This window comes from Chenopodium album, chromosome 16 (assembly GCF_948465745.1).
Source record: "Chenopodium album chromosome 16, dcCheAlbu1.1, whole genome shotgun sequence".
In the NCBI taxonomy this organism is placed as follows: Eukaryota; Viridiplantae; Streptophyta; class Magnoliopsida; order Caryophyllales; family Amaranthaceae; genus Chenopodium; species Chenopodium album.
In genome coordinates this window covers 22,083,265-22,100,782 of record NC_137849.1, presented here as the reverse complement: position 1 = coordinate 22,100,782, position 17,518 = coordinate 22,083,265, and the positions used below count along the sequence as shown (strand labels likewise).

General features: G+C 41.2%; 1 non-coding gene across 1 annotated transcript; it reads right to left on the bottom strand.

Moving 5' to 3' along the window:
- Window positions 1-106, bottom strand: LOC145587004 (small nucleolar RNA R71). The gene has a single exon (XR_014101071.1). It is a non-coding gene; the product is annotated as a small nucleolar RNA R71 (small nucleolar RNA).
- Between the last annotated feature and the right edge of the window lie 17,412 nt (window positions 107-17,518).

Below are 17,518 nucleotides of genomic sequence, written 5' to 3'. Positions count from 1 at the left end.
AGGCTAGAGCTTTGATTCAAGGTTTCAAGCAAAATCCTAGTGAGATCCTCTATGAAGCATGGGAGAGATACAAAGAGTATCAAAAAGAATTTCCTCACCACGGAATTCCTACTTACCAAATTATTCAAATTTTCTATGGAGGCCTTAGTCCTCAAGGAAAATCATGTTTAGATGGAGGAGCTGTAGGTCCTATCATGAATAAAACAGAAGAGGAAGTGGTAGACATAATTGAAGACGTAGTGAGGTACTATAGAGATTGGCAAGATGGAGTAAAGGAGTCAACTAGCAAGAGTAGCTCTTCGGTGTACTCGGTTGATCATCTAAATGCAATCAACAATCTATCCTCACAAATGACAAACTTGGGGAAGGAAATGTCTGCTATCAAGGCAAAGTTGGAAAGTGTTACCTACCAAGTTTCAAATCTTCCCTCCCAATCTAAAGGGAAAGGTATGTCTTTTAATTCTCATCCCCTTTCCTCTTCTAGTAACATGCCTAGTGGATGCTTGTTTTGTGATGATTGTGGATCATATGATCATGATGCTTCTAATTTCCCTCATGCATGTATGGATGTTTGTGATGATCAAGATGGAAATGTGAATGAGCATGTGAACTATGTGTCAAACAATAATAATTCTAGGTTTGAGAATCAAAGAGATCATTGGAATAGGAATTACAACAACCATGGCAATTTTGACAACTACAACCAAGGTGGTGGTAATAGGAACCATGGGAACTAAAATTCCCGAGGTAACTATAAAAACCAAGGTTATAGTAGCCAAAAAAACCAAAATTATGGTTATCATAACCAAGGTTATAATAATCATAATCAAGGTAGAGGTAATTGGAACAATCAAAATAGGGAAATTTTCAAAATAACTTTCAAAGGGGTCCTCCACCCGGATTTGCTCCAAAGACCCAAAATGATAATTCCTATGTTCAATCCTCTTCTTCTTCTTCTTCTCATAGGACTAATTTGGAAGAAACCATTGAAAACCAAACAAAGTTGTTGAACACTTATATAGCCGTAAGTGACTAGAAATTTAATGAAATGATGACTCATAATAAGATGCTTGAAAACCAAATTTCTCAACTTGCCAATGCTTTAAAAGACCATTCTAGTCCTTCTTCTTTACCTTCCCAAGGCCTAGATCCTAAGAAACTCGTCAATGCTATTGTTTCAAGGAGCGGTAAGGTTCTTGAGGAGAGTTTGCCTAGGAAGAGTGAGATCAAGGAGGCCACAAAAGAGGTTTCGGTAGAAAATGAGAGAGATGGTGCATCTTTGAGTGAGGTTGAGATTGAGAAACCTAGTGAGGTCAGAGCGGAGAAAGAAATTGTAAAACCTAAGCTTCCTTGTCCACAAAAATTCATGAGACACAAGTTGGATGAACAATTTGGAAGATTTATTGACATGCTCAAGCAACTTCACCTTTCTCTTCCATTTACCGAAGTTGTCACCCAAATGCCCAACTACGTAAAATTCCTCAAAGACATTTTGAGCGGTAGGAGGACTTGTGATGTTGTAGAGACGGTGAACTTGACTGAGAATTGTAGTGCAATCATAATGAACAAGATGCCACTTACGCTAAAAGACCCCGGAAACTTTTCCATCCCTTGTGCCATTTACAAATTGCAAATCGAGAATGCCTTATGTGACCTAGGAGCTAGTGTTAGCCTTATGCCATATTCGATGTACCAAACACTTGAGCTGGGGGAACTCTTACATACTAACATCACCTTGCAATTGGCCGATAGGTCAATTAAGTTTCCTAAGGGTAAGGTGGAGAATGTCCTTTTGAGGGTTGGGAAATTTGTTATTCCGGTGGATTTTGTGGTGCTTGAGATGGACGGAGATGCTAGCATTCCTGTCATTCTAGGGAGACCATTCCTTACTACTTCGGGTGCTATGATAGATGTGAAGAGTGATAAAATTTCACTCAAAGTAGGGGATGAAGTGATAGAATTTGACTTGAATGATAGTATGAAGTATCCAAGTTCTTCTTTAGAAAATTGCATGTTGATTGATTCTCTTGATCATGTTGTGTCTTCCATGCATGAGAAATTGCTCACTTCTAACGATGCTCTTGAGAATGTTTTGTTGAATAAGGAAAAGATAGGTGCTCCTAGCAAGGAGCTGGCTTTTGAAAGGAATGGTGTCCTTCAAACAAGTGTACTATTCCGTTAGCGGGTTCAGAATTATTAGAAAGCTAATATATTCAGTAAGGTCAAGTGATCGGAATGCCTGGGTGGAGGCCGCTTCCGATCAGTAATATTAATGGATAATTAATGTTACAGCTTAATCTTGACTGAACCCTTCGGGTCACACCCAAGCATTCAACAAACCGAAACGACGAATTAATTCGGAAGGAATTAATGAGTCGACCGAGTAATATTTATTTAGACGTCGGAAATTCAAGCTTAGAGCGTCGAAACCGAACGTCGGAAGTCGAGTCGAAAAATAGTGAAAGACGAGACGAGAAATAGTAATAAATCAACAAAAGACCAAAATACCCCTAGCATCGGAATGCCCTAGCAAACCGAGTGCTAAGGGCGTATGGCCTAGCATGGTGGCTAGCATGCGCACCAAGCCGAGCCTAGGCTGGCTGGTGCGTGCTAGCGCACTCATGCTAGCATCGCAAGGCTAGGCGCTGCCTAGTGCGTGCTAGCATGCTAGGCGCAGCCTTGTGCGCGCAATGGCTAGCAAGCCATGCCGCAACAAGCTGCTGGAGCTAGCACGCTAGGCGCGCCAGCTCGCAACAGCTAGCAGCAGCATGGCTAGGCCATTGCTTGCTGCCTAGCAGCGCTGGCCAAGGCACAAGGCCAGCAGCAGCAGCAGCCCGCATGCAAGTGCTGGGCTTGCTGGGCTGGCTGGGCGTGGCTGCCACGGACAGCAGCACATGGCAGCCCACCTTGGCTGCCTTGGTGCCCAAGGGTGGGTGCCATGTGGCTTGTGGTCCTTGAGTGTGTGGGGAGTGAGGTGGCCGGTTATGGGAGAGGGAGTGGGGAGCAAGTTTGGTCCCCCCCTTCTCCAAATGGTCCTCACCTAACCACTCACATGAGCTTGCCACTTGTTGATTTATTACTAGCTTGATTATTGATTTTATTTTAGCTTTAAAATAAAATGGAAAAATCATACTATCCCACATTGATGGGAGAGTAAATGATACTCCCATCATTTCCTATAAATACCCAAGTATGGGCATTGGGAAAGATGCTTGAGTAAGAGTTGGAAAAGGCATCACAATTAGTGAAAACCTTTGAACTCAATATTATTACTCGGGTTTTATTGGTCGGGTCTTGCTAACTCCAAGACATTGGACCTAGTCGGTTTTGTTGGTGCGGGTGGACTTCGTTGGAGGTCTCCGTGCGAGCGGGACTTGAAGCTTTCAAGTAAGAGCTCATTTGGAGCGAAGCACGCGTCAAGGGTAATTAGCTTATCTTAATCTTGTGATTAATTTAATTATGTTTATGGTTTTATTTATTGCGAGTGCGGTCTTGGTTTTGGGTTTGTTTCCGCGGTGAGTCGGACTCACCAAACCCCAACAGCGGTATCGGAGCCTCGCTCGTTTATTTTAAAATCATAATATTTTCAAGGTGTTATTATGGCTTATTTTTTCTGGTTTTAAGTTGCTAATTATATTAGTAACTCGTTTTTCAAATTTTACCTCGTTTTAGAGCTATCTTCAGCCCCGAACCCAGATTTCGACCCAAAAATAGTGAATTTTGGGTGGAAAAGTTGTTCTGGAAATGGTTTTACCCTTATAGGGCTCGGTTTTTAGCCAGAAAACGACCAGAAATGCATTTTTCAAGGGATTTTTCGTTTTGACGAAAAATTTTAAGTCTTTCTAACCTTGAAAATTGATTGCATACTTATGGTGGTTATGTAAATGGTTCTTTCCTTATTTTATATGCAATTTTTTAGACCACTTTAATCATGATTACTTGGTAGTAATTGGTGCTTGAAAGTTTGGTTTTATTTTTCACATAATTGCAAATTAATTGCATTGAGTGTGAAATAGTTGTTCTTTGATGCTTCCAAGTATTAAAGATTCAATCTTTACTTATGATAAGTGATTGAAACTTTGAGTTACTAAATTCCATGAATTTTGGTTAAACTTTGTTGATTTAATCATTTTTTAGTTGATTGGAATCATAAAGTTTAAAACTTGTGATAGAAATTGGTTTATCTTCATATTGGAAGATATAATTTTTCATGAAGTCACAAGTATTAAAGTTGGAGTCTTTATTGAACTTATGTTCATTTTTCCAACTCCCTTTTATTTTGTCAAAATCTCAAGATTAATTTAAAGTGATTAAATTAATAGTGAGAAATGCCCTAATTTATTTTGTTACACCAAGTTAAACCAATTTTATTAAAGAATGATTCTTGGTAATAAATTTGGTTAGTTGCTTTGGATGAATTATTTAAGTTGGACTTGTTATTTTTCATTTTTCCTCAAAATTGATTCTAAAATTAATTTAGAATTGATTTATAATGTCACACATAAAATTCGATAATTTTCGAAGCATTAGCACGCAACACGAGGCCTAAGAGCCCCGAGCTAGCTCTCGGCCAGCTGGGCTGCTCACGCAACCCATATGTGGCTGCCGAGGCTGCTGGGTGCTTCGTGCTTAGGTGCGTGGTGCTGTGCGACTGTGTGTGCGAGGAAGGGCGTGGGCTGCTGCTCGCTGCCAGCCACTTACCGCACCAGCCAGCAACAAGCAGCAGCATGGCGCAGCAGCAGCATAGTGCTGTGCGCGCTGTGCGTGCTGCTACGCTTGGCTTGGCTGGGCGTGGCGTGTGCGAGCACAAGCAGCCCATGGGCATGCTTGGTGTTGCGGGGGTGCGAATGGGTATGTTACGAGCTTGTTGTACGGTACGTACGATCCCATAATTGGCACGATAACCCCGGGTTATTAAGGCGATGCTATTTTAAAGTTAATTTTAGCATTGCTTAATTTGTAAATAAGGGCAATTTTGGGTTCCAAGTCTTAGTGCTAGGCACTTAGACATTATGGAATACGTAATTTTGCTTAGATTGTCGTTTTAATTATTTTAATTATTTTGTTTATTTAATTAAAATTTTGGAGGCTAGGCCTCGGGTTTTTGAGCGACATTTGCAAAATTAATTTTGACAAATATTTGGGTTCACCGACTTAATTAATTGGATTAGTTAAGATTGGATGCGGAATTTAGTGGGAGCGTCTCTTAGTTATTACCATAACCGGTTAAAACAACTTTGACTAGTTTAATTAGGCGAGTTAATTGAATTAACCACCTAGATTAATTACTAGTTCCCGCGCGGTTTTATGCATTGTTACTTGTTTGATCGTTGTAAAATGCATGGGCCATTCACAGATAGTGAATGGATGAATGGAATGTAAAACTCTCTCACAGGTTTTATGAAATGGCAACTAGTGGGGCCCGATTAGGATAGAAAATACGGACTGTGATCCGTGATGTATTTTTGTAAATCTAAATACGGTCTGCGAACCATTGAGTATTTTTGTACCTTAATATTTAGATTAGTCCTAATCGTAGTAACTAGCAATTATATTATTTGGTCAAGTCTTGAAGACGGAGTTCTTAGAAGACGAAGCCATGAAGTTGCAAAAGAAGACCTTTTGAAGACTTGAAGATCTCAAGGGGTCATGCTAGTTGCCAAATGCATCTCTATTTATGTTTTCGATATATATATTTATGTTCATATATTTGAATTATATGTTAGATGCATGGTTAGGATTTCGAATGTTGAGATGATTAATTAAGTTCACTTAAATCAACCAACATAGAAACCCTAGGTCCCTTAAAATTGAGTAAAACTTGCCATTCCAAAACACACTTACCAACCGAACGAGGGTAGTGATGGGCTACGCCAAAGCGAGGCATCACTACTTCTCCAAGGAACGTAAGGCATACTAGGTATGCAAGTGGTTTTGGTTATACTCAACGATATGAGTGATGGAGTCCTAACATGTCGTGGCAAAGTGAATAAATTGTTTAGAGAGCATTGGATGCGACGATTTATTCAACCAAGAGTGGCTTGGAGCCATTAGCAAAGCGTTGCTTACCTTAGGAGATTGAGTGTTAAGACAAGCCAAAGCATGCTTAACCACTCTTTGTTTCTTTGGATCTTGGAATCGACTTATTCTCACCAAAATTGGGGACAATCTTTAATGTGTGAATAAGACGTTTTAAATAAGTTTGATTAAAATGCATGATTTCAATCTTATTTAAGTATAATGAATGGTTTTTCATTTTAAATTCTTTCAAATTGTAGAATCATGTCTTCAACTAATGACAACGACCTTATGCTCCCGGAATTGCCCAAAGAGTTGCCAATTTCTTTGAACTTGGTAAACTTTAAGGAATGGGAAGAGGAACTCCGAAAGACCCTCCGAAATTGCTACCTAGAGCACATTCTGGACACTAAAATCCCGAGTTTCTACTCAAAGGGGATTATGAGTGATGAGGCACATGAGGAATGGAGTGAGGATTGCAAAAGAGTTTCCAGACTCATGGCAAACTCCATCCCGGTACAATGGAAGGGGAAGTTCTCCAACTATTTTCCGGACATGATGCTCAAAGCTCTAGAAGATGTAGTCAATTTGAGAGTCACCAAGAGTACCAGAGGCAACTATGATGGACTTGTGGAAGATGTGACTAGGTCACTATCGAACATGAGGATCAAGCCACCGCAAGATGGATGTCTCATCAAAGAGAGACAAGAAGTATGGGCTAAGGTCTATAATGCAAGACTTAGACCCGGGATGCCACTTCAAGCTCATGTGCTCAACATGACAAGGCTATTCACCCATCTGGAGCTAATTGGCAAACCAGTGGAAGATGAGCAAGCAGCTCTCATGCTACTAAGCTCACTCCACTCGGGGTATGTTGCATTAAAGATGCGACTTACGGCCAAACGGAACAAACTTTCCTTGATGGAAGTTGTTCAAGAGCTCCAGAAAACCTATTCTTGCAAGAAGGCTAAGGTTGCCCTGAGAACAAAGAAGAAGGAGTTCAAGAACAAAGCTAAGATGCGCTGCTTCTATTGTAGTAGACCCGGACACTACAAAAGAGAATGTAGCATGTATCTAGCAGATGAGGCGAAAGGAAAAGTAACCTCGATCTCAGGTATCATCTTTACACTTGAACATAAGCAATTTATGAGGTATTAGATACCGGAAAAATTGGCTCACTATATGCTCCTATTTCAGGAACAAAGTGAGTGATGCTTTTCAAGTGGATATGAGTACAAGTGGAAGAAGAAGATAATCTTTCAAAGAAAACTTGTAACCTCATATTTTGTCTAGATTTAAAACTTGTTTAGTTTTATCTACCATATTTTGATCTTGTGGCGTTGGACGTCATTGTAAACTTGATCACAAGACATATCATCTTGTTTATATTTATGGAATGACACGTTTGTGTATTTGGAAAAATTGTTTATAATGATACCAAAAGAGCTAAGACCATGGAGTCAAATCAGACTTACTTGTGGCATTGTCGTCTTGGCCACATTAACATCAAACGCATCAAGAAACTTCTACAAGAAGGTGTTCTTGACTCTTTCGATTTAGAATCGTTTGAAAATTGCGAAGGATGTCTATTAGGCAAGATGATTAAACAGCCATTCTCCAAGTTGGGAGAAAGGGCAAGTGACTTATTGGGTCTTATACATACCGATGTATGTGGACCAATGAGCTCAACCACAAGAAATGGACATCGATATTTCATCACTTTCACAGACGACTATAGTAGATATGGCTATGTCTACCTCATGTCGCATAAATCTGAATCATTTGAAAAGTTCAAAGAATTTCAGAGTGAAGTTGAAAATCAGCTTGGCAAGAAAATCAAAGCCCTTCGATCAGATCGAGGTGGTGAATACTTGAGCCAAGAATTCGATGACCATCTGAAAGAAAAGGGTATACTTTCAGAATTGACACCTCCAGGAACTCCACAATGGAACGGAGTATCCGAAAGGAGAAATCGGACCTTGTTAGACATGGTACGATCAACAATGGGTCTTAGTGATCTTCCTATCTCTTTCTGGGGACACGCACTTCTAACTGCGGCACTAACACTGAACCGTGCTCCATCAAAAGCTGTAGAAAAGACTCCATATGAATTATGGACGAAGAAACCTCCTAGGTTATCTTTTCTAAAGATATGGGGATGCGAAGCATATGTCAAGAAATTGATCTCTGACAAACTTCATCCCAAATCTGACAAGGTTTACTTTGTGGGCTACCCAAAAGAAACCAAAGGGTATTACTTCTACAACAAATCGGAGAACAAAGTGTTTGTTGCTCGCGATGGTGTCTTTTTGGAGAAGGAGCACCTTTCCAAAATGACAAGTGGGAGGAAAATCGAACTCGACGAAGTTCGTGAGGATGAGCAACAAAATCATAATGACAGCCAGAGTGCTCAAACAGCATCTGTTAATGCAGGTCAAAATGATCAAAATGTGCAAAGTCGAACCGACAATGCAAATGCTCAATCCATTACCCTACGTAGGTCTCTGAGGCCGAGATCTCAACCTGATAGATATCTTGGTTTAGTATTAACCGAGAATCAGGACATCCTGATTATGGATGGAGATGATCCGGCAACCTACAAGCAAGAGATGGCAAGCACCGACTCTGCTAAATGGCAAGAGGCCATGAGATCTGAAATGGATTCCATGTTTGATAATCAAGTCTGGGACTTGGTTGACTTACCCGAAGGTTATACACCGATCGGATGTAAGTGGATTTTCAAGTTGAAAACCGACAAAGATGGAAATGTATTCATTTACAAAGCTAGATTGGTGGCAAAAGGTTACAGACAAGTTCATGGTATTGATTACGATGAAACCTTTTCACCAGTTGCAATGCTTAAATCCGTTCGGATCCTCCTAGCGATTGCTGCATATTACGACTATGAAATATGGCAGATGGACGTCAAAACCGCCTTCCTTAATGGTTATTTGGAAGAAACTGTGTATATGACACAGCCTGAAGGTTTTGTCGACCAAAACAATGCTGGGAAGGTTTGTAAGCTTAAGAAGTCCATTTATGGATTAAAGCAAGCAAGTAGAAGTTGGAATCTGCGTTTCGATGAAGCCATCAGTAAGTTTGGTTTTATCAAGAATCCAGATGAATCTTGTGTTTACAAGAAGGTCAGTGGGAGTGACATCACCTTCCTAGTCTTATATGTCGATGACATATTGCTCATTGGAAACAGCATTCCGTTGTTAGAGTCTGTAAAGGCCTGGCTTGGAAAGTGCTTCTCAATGAAAGACTTGGGAGAGGCTCAGTACATACTAGGCATCAAGATCTATAGGGATAGATCGAAAAGGATGATTGGATTGAGTCAAAGTACTTATATTGATAAGGTACTTGCTCGATTTGGCATGGAGGAGGCCAAAAGAGGTCACCTGCCAATGTCACATGGCATAACCCTAAGCAAGAAGCAGTGTCCACAGACACCTGATGAGCGGGTAAGAATGAATCAGATTCCATATGCTTCGCTTATTGGATCTATCATGTATGCCATGATATGTACTAGGCCAGATGTGTCGTATGCCTTGAGTGCTACGAGCCGTTACCAATCAGACCCAGGAGAGGCGCATTGGACTGCGGCCAAAAATATCCTAAAGTACCTGAAAAGGAACAAGGATAAATTCCTGGTGTATGGTGGTACAAAGGATTTGGTTGTGGAAGGTTATACCGACGCAAGCTTCCAGACAGACAGAGACGATTTGAAATCGCAATATGGATATGTGTTCTGTCTAAATGGAGGGGCGTTTAGTTGGAAGAGCGCAAAGCAGAGTACAACTGCAGATTCTACAACTGAAGCCGAATACTTGGCAGCTGCTGAAGCAGCTAAGGAGGCTGTTTGGATTCGTAAGTTCGTTGGCGAACTTGATGTTGTACCCTCTATAAAGGGTCCAATAGCCCTCTATTGTGACAACAATGGAGCTATTGCTCAGGCCAGAGAGCCTAGAGAACATCAGAAGGTCAAACATGTCAAGCGGCGATTTCACATGATTCGAGAATGGAAATCAGAGGGTGAAATCAGAATTTGCAAAGTTGGAACGAATGACAATGTAGCCGATCCACTTACTAAACCTTTGCCTCAAGTGAAGCACAACAAGCACGTTGAGGCAATGGGAATCAAGCATGTAGGAGACTGGCTTTGATTTCCTTGTTTAGTGTTTTAGTTAATTTTGAGAAAAGTTAATGTAAGACACTAAGGAAAACCATTCATGTTTTGGAGTAATATAAAATTTCATGCAACATTTTATTACTCCGTTATGCTATTTAATTGTGGTTTAGGATTAAATAATGAGTCCATTCGATTCTGAGAATATTCAAAATAGGGTATCAAGACCAGTCTTGGTAAGGAAACACCTATTAAGTGAACATTGAATATTATAATCGAAAATTATCCCTAATCAAGGTCATTTAAACGATGGACGATTAATGACCAATTGAGATTAGTGTGTAGTCTGATTTATAGCACCGTTTCATGTGCTACGAGGACATGATTGTCATAAATCATTTGCACAGGTATTGGTTTAGAACCATACTGGATCGACCTATGAGAATACTTTAAGAAATTAAAAATTTGTCATAAGTATACTTCTCATTATGGCTATCGGAACCTATTTCCTCGACCATGAGTACTGTGAGTTCTCTTGTTTGAGTACTAGTTCGCTTTGATGTTGTCAAACGTCTGCCGTAATAGGGGATTATAACGGCAACACTCGGGCGGCTAGGTCCTCTCAGTAAGAGGAGCTACATTACAAGACTGGGAATGTCCCCCTAGTAAAATAGGGAAGATGTCTTTTTTGTATTCAAGGCCTCTCGTAGAGCGAGACTGTAAAATGCATGGCCGTGCTCGGATGGATTTTAGAAATCATCTGTTTATTGACAGTCGGACTCGGAATCGGGAAACACTTCTGGACGTAATAAGGATGACAAAATAAATCTTACCTTATAGTTCATGAAGAGACATTAAGCGACATAGGAAAGGGCTGTACACAAAATGAGCACTTGTCCGGAAGGACAAGTGGGAGATTGAAAGGAATGGTGTCCTTCGAACAAGTGTACTATTCCGTTAGCGGGTTCAGAATTATTAGAAAGCTAATATATTCAGTAAGGTCAAGTGATCGGAATGCCTGGGTGGAGGCCGCTTCCGATCAGTAATATTAATGGATAATTAATGTTACAGCTTAATCTTGACTGAACCCCTTCGGGTCACACCCAAGCATTCAACAAACCGAAACGACGAATTAATTCGGAAGGAATTAATGAGTCGACCGAGTAATATTTATTTAGACGTCGGAAATTCGAGCTTAGAGCGTCGAAACCGAGCGTCGGAAGTCGAGTCGAAAAATAGTGAAAGACGAGACGAGAAATAGTAATAAATCAACAAAAGACCAAAATACCCCTAGCATCGGAATGCCCTAGCAAACCGAGTGCTAAGGGCGTATGGCCTAGCATGGTGGCTAGCATGCGCACCAAGCCGAGCCTAGGCTGGCTGGTGCGTGCTAGCGCACTCATGCTAGCATCGCAAGGCTAGGCGCTGCCTAGTGCGTGCTAGCATGCTAGGCGCAGCCTTGTGCGCGCAATGGCTAGCAAGCCATGCCGCAACAAGCTGCTGGAGCTAGCACGCTAGGCGCGCCAGCTCGCAACAGCTAGCAGCAGCATGGCTAGGCCATTGCTTGCTGCCTAGCAGCGCTGGCCAAGGCACAAGGCCAGCAGCAGCAGCAGCCCGCATGCAAGTGCTGGGCTTGCTGGGCTTGCTGGGCGTGGCTGCCACGGACAGCAGCACATGGCAGCCCACCTTGGCTGCCTTGGTGCCCAAGGGTGGGTGCCATGTGGCTTGTGGTCCTTGAGTGTGTGGGGAGTGAGGTGGCCGGTTATGGGAGAGGGAGTGGGGAGCAAGTTTGGTCCCCCCCTTCTCCAAATGGTCCTCACCTAACCACTCACATGAGCTTGCCACTTGTTGATTTATTACTAGCTTGATTATTGATTTTATTTTAGCTTTAAAATAAAATGGAAAAATCATACTATCCCACATTGATGGGAGAGTAAATGATACTCCCATCATTTCCTATAAATACCCAAGTATGGGCATTGGGAAAGATGCTTGAGTAAGAGTTGGAAAAGGCATCACAATTAGTGAAAACCTTTGAACTCAATATTATTACTCGGGTTTTATTGGTCGGGTCTTGCTAACTCCAAGACATTGGACCTAGTCGGTTTTGTTGGTGCGGGTGGACTTCGTTGGAGGTCTCCGTGCGAGCGGGACTTGAAGCTTTCAAGTAAGAGCTCATTTGGAGCGAAGCACGCGTCAAGGGTAATTAGCTTATCTTAATCTTGTGATTAATTTAATTATGTTTATGGTTTTATTTATTGCGAGTGCGGTCTTGGTTTTGGGTTTGTTTCCGCGGTGAGTCGGACTCACCAAACCCCAACAGCTTTGTATGAAGATGTGCTCAATGGAAGCCTAGAGGATGTTGAAGAGCAAATGTGCATGAGCATTTCTAGCCAAGAAGCGTTGCAAGTGGCTACAGCAAAGGAAGGTAAAGGTGTTCCAATGGTTGAGCTCAAGCCTCTTCCATCACACCTTAGGTATGAATTCTTAGGACCCAAATCCACCTTTCCCGTGATTGTTAGCTCTTCTTTGAGTGAGCGCCAAGCTCAAGAGTTGTGTGATGTTTTGAGAAAGTACCAAAGTGCTTTGGGTTATACCATTGATGACCTCAAAGGTATAAGCCCCGCTTTATGTACACATCACATAACCCTTGAGGAGGGTGCTCTACCTTCTATTGAGAGGCAACAAAAGCTACATCCCTAAATAGGAGAGGTAGTGAAGAAGGAGATCACCAAACTATTGGATGCGCGAATTATATTCCCTATCTCGAGTTCTAGGTGAATCTTCCCCGTTCATGTTGTCCCAAAGAAGGGAGGCATGACCGTCGTTGAGAATGAGAGAGGTGAGCTCATTCCGACGAGGACGGTCATGGGATAGAGGATGTGTATAGACTATAGATGTCTAAACACATCTACAAAGAAAGATCACCTCCCCCTTCCTTTCATTGATCAAATGCTTGAGAGACTAACGAGGCACAAGTTCTATTGTTTTCTTGATGGTTATTCGGGATTTTTCCAAATCCCTATCCACCCGGATGACCAAGAGAAAACAACCTTCACTTGTCCCTATGGAACATTTGCTTATAGGAGAATGCCGTTTGGCCTTTGTAATGCTCCCGCAACATTTCAAAGAGCATGATGAGTATATTTGGAGATATGTTGGAGGAGGAGATGGAAGTGTTTATGGATGATTTCTCCGTAGGAGGTGTTTTATTTGAGGCATGCCTTGAAAATCTTGAGAAATGTTTGGCAAGGTGTGAGAAGGTGAAGTTAGTTTTGAAAATTGGGAGAAGTGTCATTTCATGGTGGAGGAAGGCATAGTCCTTGGCCATAAGATTTCTCACAAGGGGATAGAGGTGGACAAAGCAAAAATTAAAGTTATTGAAAAGCTTCCACCTCCGATCAATGTAAAAAGAGTGCGATCTTTCTTAGGACATGCCAGGTTTTATAGAAGGTTCATCAAGGATTTTTCGCTCATTGCAAAGCCCCTCAATGATCTTCCTCAAAAGGATGCCGAGTTTGTATTTGATGATAAGTGTTTGGAAGCATTCAATAAGTTGAAGATGACTCTAATCTCTACTCCTATTGTTCAAGCCCCAAGATGGGATTTACCTTTCGTGTTGATGTGTGATGCGAGCGATTCGGAAATTGGAGGTGTCTTGGGTCAAAGAGTGGAAAAGAAGCTACATGTGATCTATTATATGTCCAAGACTCTAAATGGTGCTCAAAGGAACTACACCACAACGGAAAAGGAATTTTTGGCTATTGTTCATGCTTTTGAGAAGTTCCGTTGTTATTTGTTGGGTTTAAAGACCATTGTCTTCACGGATCATGCGGCTCTCAAGTACCTTTTTGCCAAGAAAGAATCCAAGCCTAGGTTGATCTGGTGGGTACTTAAACTTCAAACTTTTGATATTGAGATTAGGGATAAGAGAGGAGCGGAAAATGTTATGGCGGACCATCTCTCTCGCCTTGAGGATTCTCAAATTCATGATGATGGTTCTCCAATTGAGGATAGAATGCTTGATGACTTCTTATATGCTATTGAGGAGAAAGAGCTCCCATGGTTCGCTGACTTAGTGAACTTTCTTGCATGTGGGGAGTTTCCACCTTCCTTTTCTAAGAATCAACAAAAGAAGCTCAAGAGAGAGGCAAGTCACTATTTGTGGGATGATCCCATCTTGTACAAACGAGGGGTCGATGGCTTACTTAGGCGTTGTGTTCCAAATGAAGAGGTGCCTAGTGTTTTGAAGATGTGCCACTCGGATCCTAGTGGTGGCCATATGGGTGTTTCTAAAACCGCCGCTAAGATTCTTCAAAGTGGTTTATGGTGGCCATATCTCTTCAAAGATTCATGGGGTTTTTTTAAGTCATGTGATCGTTGTCAACGAGTTGGGAATATCTCCAAGCGAAATGAGATGCTTCAACAACCTATTCTTGAGTTGGAGGTATTCGATGTATGGGGAATTAATTTCATGGGACCGTTTCCCTCATCCTTTGGAAATCAATACATTCTTGTGGCGGTGAATTATGTGTCTAAATGGGTTGAGGCCATTCCTTCCCCAACAAATGACCACAAGGTGGTAATGAAATTGTTCAAAAAGATCATCTTTCCAAGATTTGGTGTGCCTAAGAAGGTGATAAGTGATAATGGTTCTCATTTTATACACAATGCCTTTCAAAAGATTTTGCGAAAGCATGGAGTTCATCAATTATTTGGCCTTCTATATCGTCCTCAAACAAGCGGCCAAGTCGAGGTTTCCAATCGTCAAATCAAGTTAATTCTTGAAAAGACGGTTACAAGAAATAGGAAGGATTGGTCGGACAAGTTGGATGATGCTCTTTGGGCCTATAGAACGGCTTTCAAGACACCTATAGGTACCACTCCATACCGCCTAGTCTATGGCAAATCATGCCATCTCCCGGTAAAACTCGAACACCGTGCTTTATGGGCAATCAAGAAGATAAACTTTGATTTGGCAAGTGCGGGGGAGAAAAGGTGGTTAAATCTTCATGAGCTAGAGGAGCTTCGACTTGATGCTTATGATTGTGCCAGTATTTACAAAGCTCGTTCCAAGGAAAATCATGATAAGCTTATCGAGAAGAAAGAGTTTTGTGTTGGTGATAAAGTTCTTCTCTACAATTCAAATTTGAAGTTGTTTCCCGGAAAGCTCATGTCAAGATGGAGCGGTCCTTACTTGGTTAAAAATGTCTTTCCTAGTGGTGTTGTAGAGGTTTCAATGATGGATTCTTCATCTCCGTTTAAGGTCAATGGCCATCGACTCAAGAAGTATTTCGAAGGTACTTTTGTTGGCCTTATTCACATATTGCTTCTCCGATAACCACCTTGATAGGTGGAGAATGTCGAGCTATGACGTTAAACAAGCGCTTCCCGGGAGGCAACCCGATTTTCTAACCCTTTCTTTTGATTTTTGAGAACCTTTCTTACCTTTCTTTGTTTTCTTGATTTTAGGTACCTCGAGATTGAATCGACTATGATTTCCAACAATTTCGGTGTTTATTCAAGGTTTCTTAAGGTTTGGTCAAACATAGGTAAAGGAGTTTGTTGAACATAAGCACTCTCATGTTTCCATTTTCATAAATTTTTATTCATGACCAAGTGATTTTTTGAAATATTTTTGTGTGATTTTTAAACATTCGATCCTGGCGCTCGTTACCGCCGATGAGAGCGCAAGCACGAGAGTGTGTACAAGAGCAAAAATTTCCGCCCCTAGGCTTTGATTGGTGCGCACGCACCATAGGTTACGCGCGCGCACTAAGGGGGTCAGTAAATTTGGCTTATTTTATGTGCAAATTTGAGGAATTTGAGCCCCCCATGTCCCTACCTGGTGTGCGCGCACCAGGTAGGTCAGAAATTTTGGCTTGTGTTGCGCAATTCCGAGCAAGCAAACACCCCCCTGCCTTGGCTGGTGCGCACACACAAAGGGTTGTGCGCACGCGCACCAGCCGTGGTAGCGCTTAGCCCCAACCTTCGTGCCCTCCCTCGCAAACAACCCCCTCATACCCTTTCTCTCTCCCCGATTTCCCCTTCATCTCACCCCTTTCACTCCTCTCTCATCTACCTCTTTCCAAATCCATTGAAAATTCATCCAATTACACACTCTTAATCTCACTTCTTCTCAAATTACATAAAAACATAATCAAATCTTTTCAAAAACAACAAACAAAAATTCAGAAATTTCAAACTTGAAATTCGAAAATTGGGCATAAATTTCAAAATTTTGGGGTTTTGGTTTAGTGCTTGGAACTTGATTTTGAGTGTTCTATTTGGTCTATATTCTTCAATTGTGCAATTTTCAAGTGATTTAAAGCTTCATTGAGGTATAATTTCTCATTCTCTAGTCATCTTCTTCCTCATTTTTGAAGCTTGAAACCCTTGTTTTTTGCTTTCATGGTAGAACTCCATTGTTGGTTCTTTTAGCTTGTATTTTGTGTTGAATTATGTTATTGGATGTTATATTAAAGCTTTTTCATGATGAATTGTATACCTTGCTTGAATCCTTGAATCACCATTGTTGGTCATTTTCTCTCTCATGGGTTCAATTCTTTGATAATTCAATGTTTTGAGATTAATTTGCTCATAATGATTCATGATTTGGTCTCTTGTGTCCAATTTTTCCTTTGATTCATGACTAGTTGCTTCAAACTTATGTTTCTATATTCATGGCATAGTTCATGTGTGACCATTTCTTGTTTCATTTTTGATTGAATTATATTTGTGCTTGATTCTTGAGCAATTTCTTATGAATATTCTTGAACAATGATAATTGTTACTGAATTGCTCATGAATTGCTTTGCTTCTTGTAGATGGCCCCTATCCATCATAAGAAGTGTGCTAGATCAAGTTCAAGCAAAGCCCGGCACGTTGTTCCACCTCCTCCTGAGGTAGTAGAAACATACAACATTGAATTCTCCAAGGAATTGCATTGGATCGGTTCAGGCAACTTACCAAGAGGAAGCTTAAGTCAACAAGATTCTACGATTAAACAACAACCAAATTGCTTGGAATTGATGATGACGTCCGCCTCCTTGCTAAGAACCTCGGTCTTTTGGAGTTCTTAGATTTGAGTGCCCCTACCTATGCTAAGGTGATGTATAAGTTCCTATCATCCCTAGAAGTGGTCCGAGAGACAATTGGTGACTATTCAAGAACTTTGACCTTTCAACTATTCAACAATGATCATCGGTTGTCGGAGTCACAACTTTGTTCTTACTTCCGGTTTCCATGGGCCGTTGATGAAGACCATCTTGTCTATCCGGCTAATGGTAAAATGAAAAGTGACCATGTGTATGACGAACTCCGATGGTGGCGACGTATCTCCAACGAAGGGAAATATGAGCCTCAAACTTC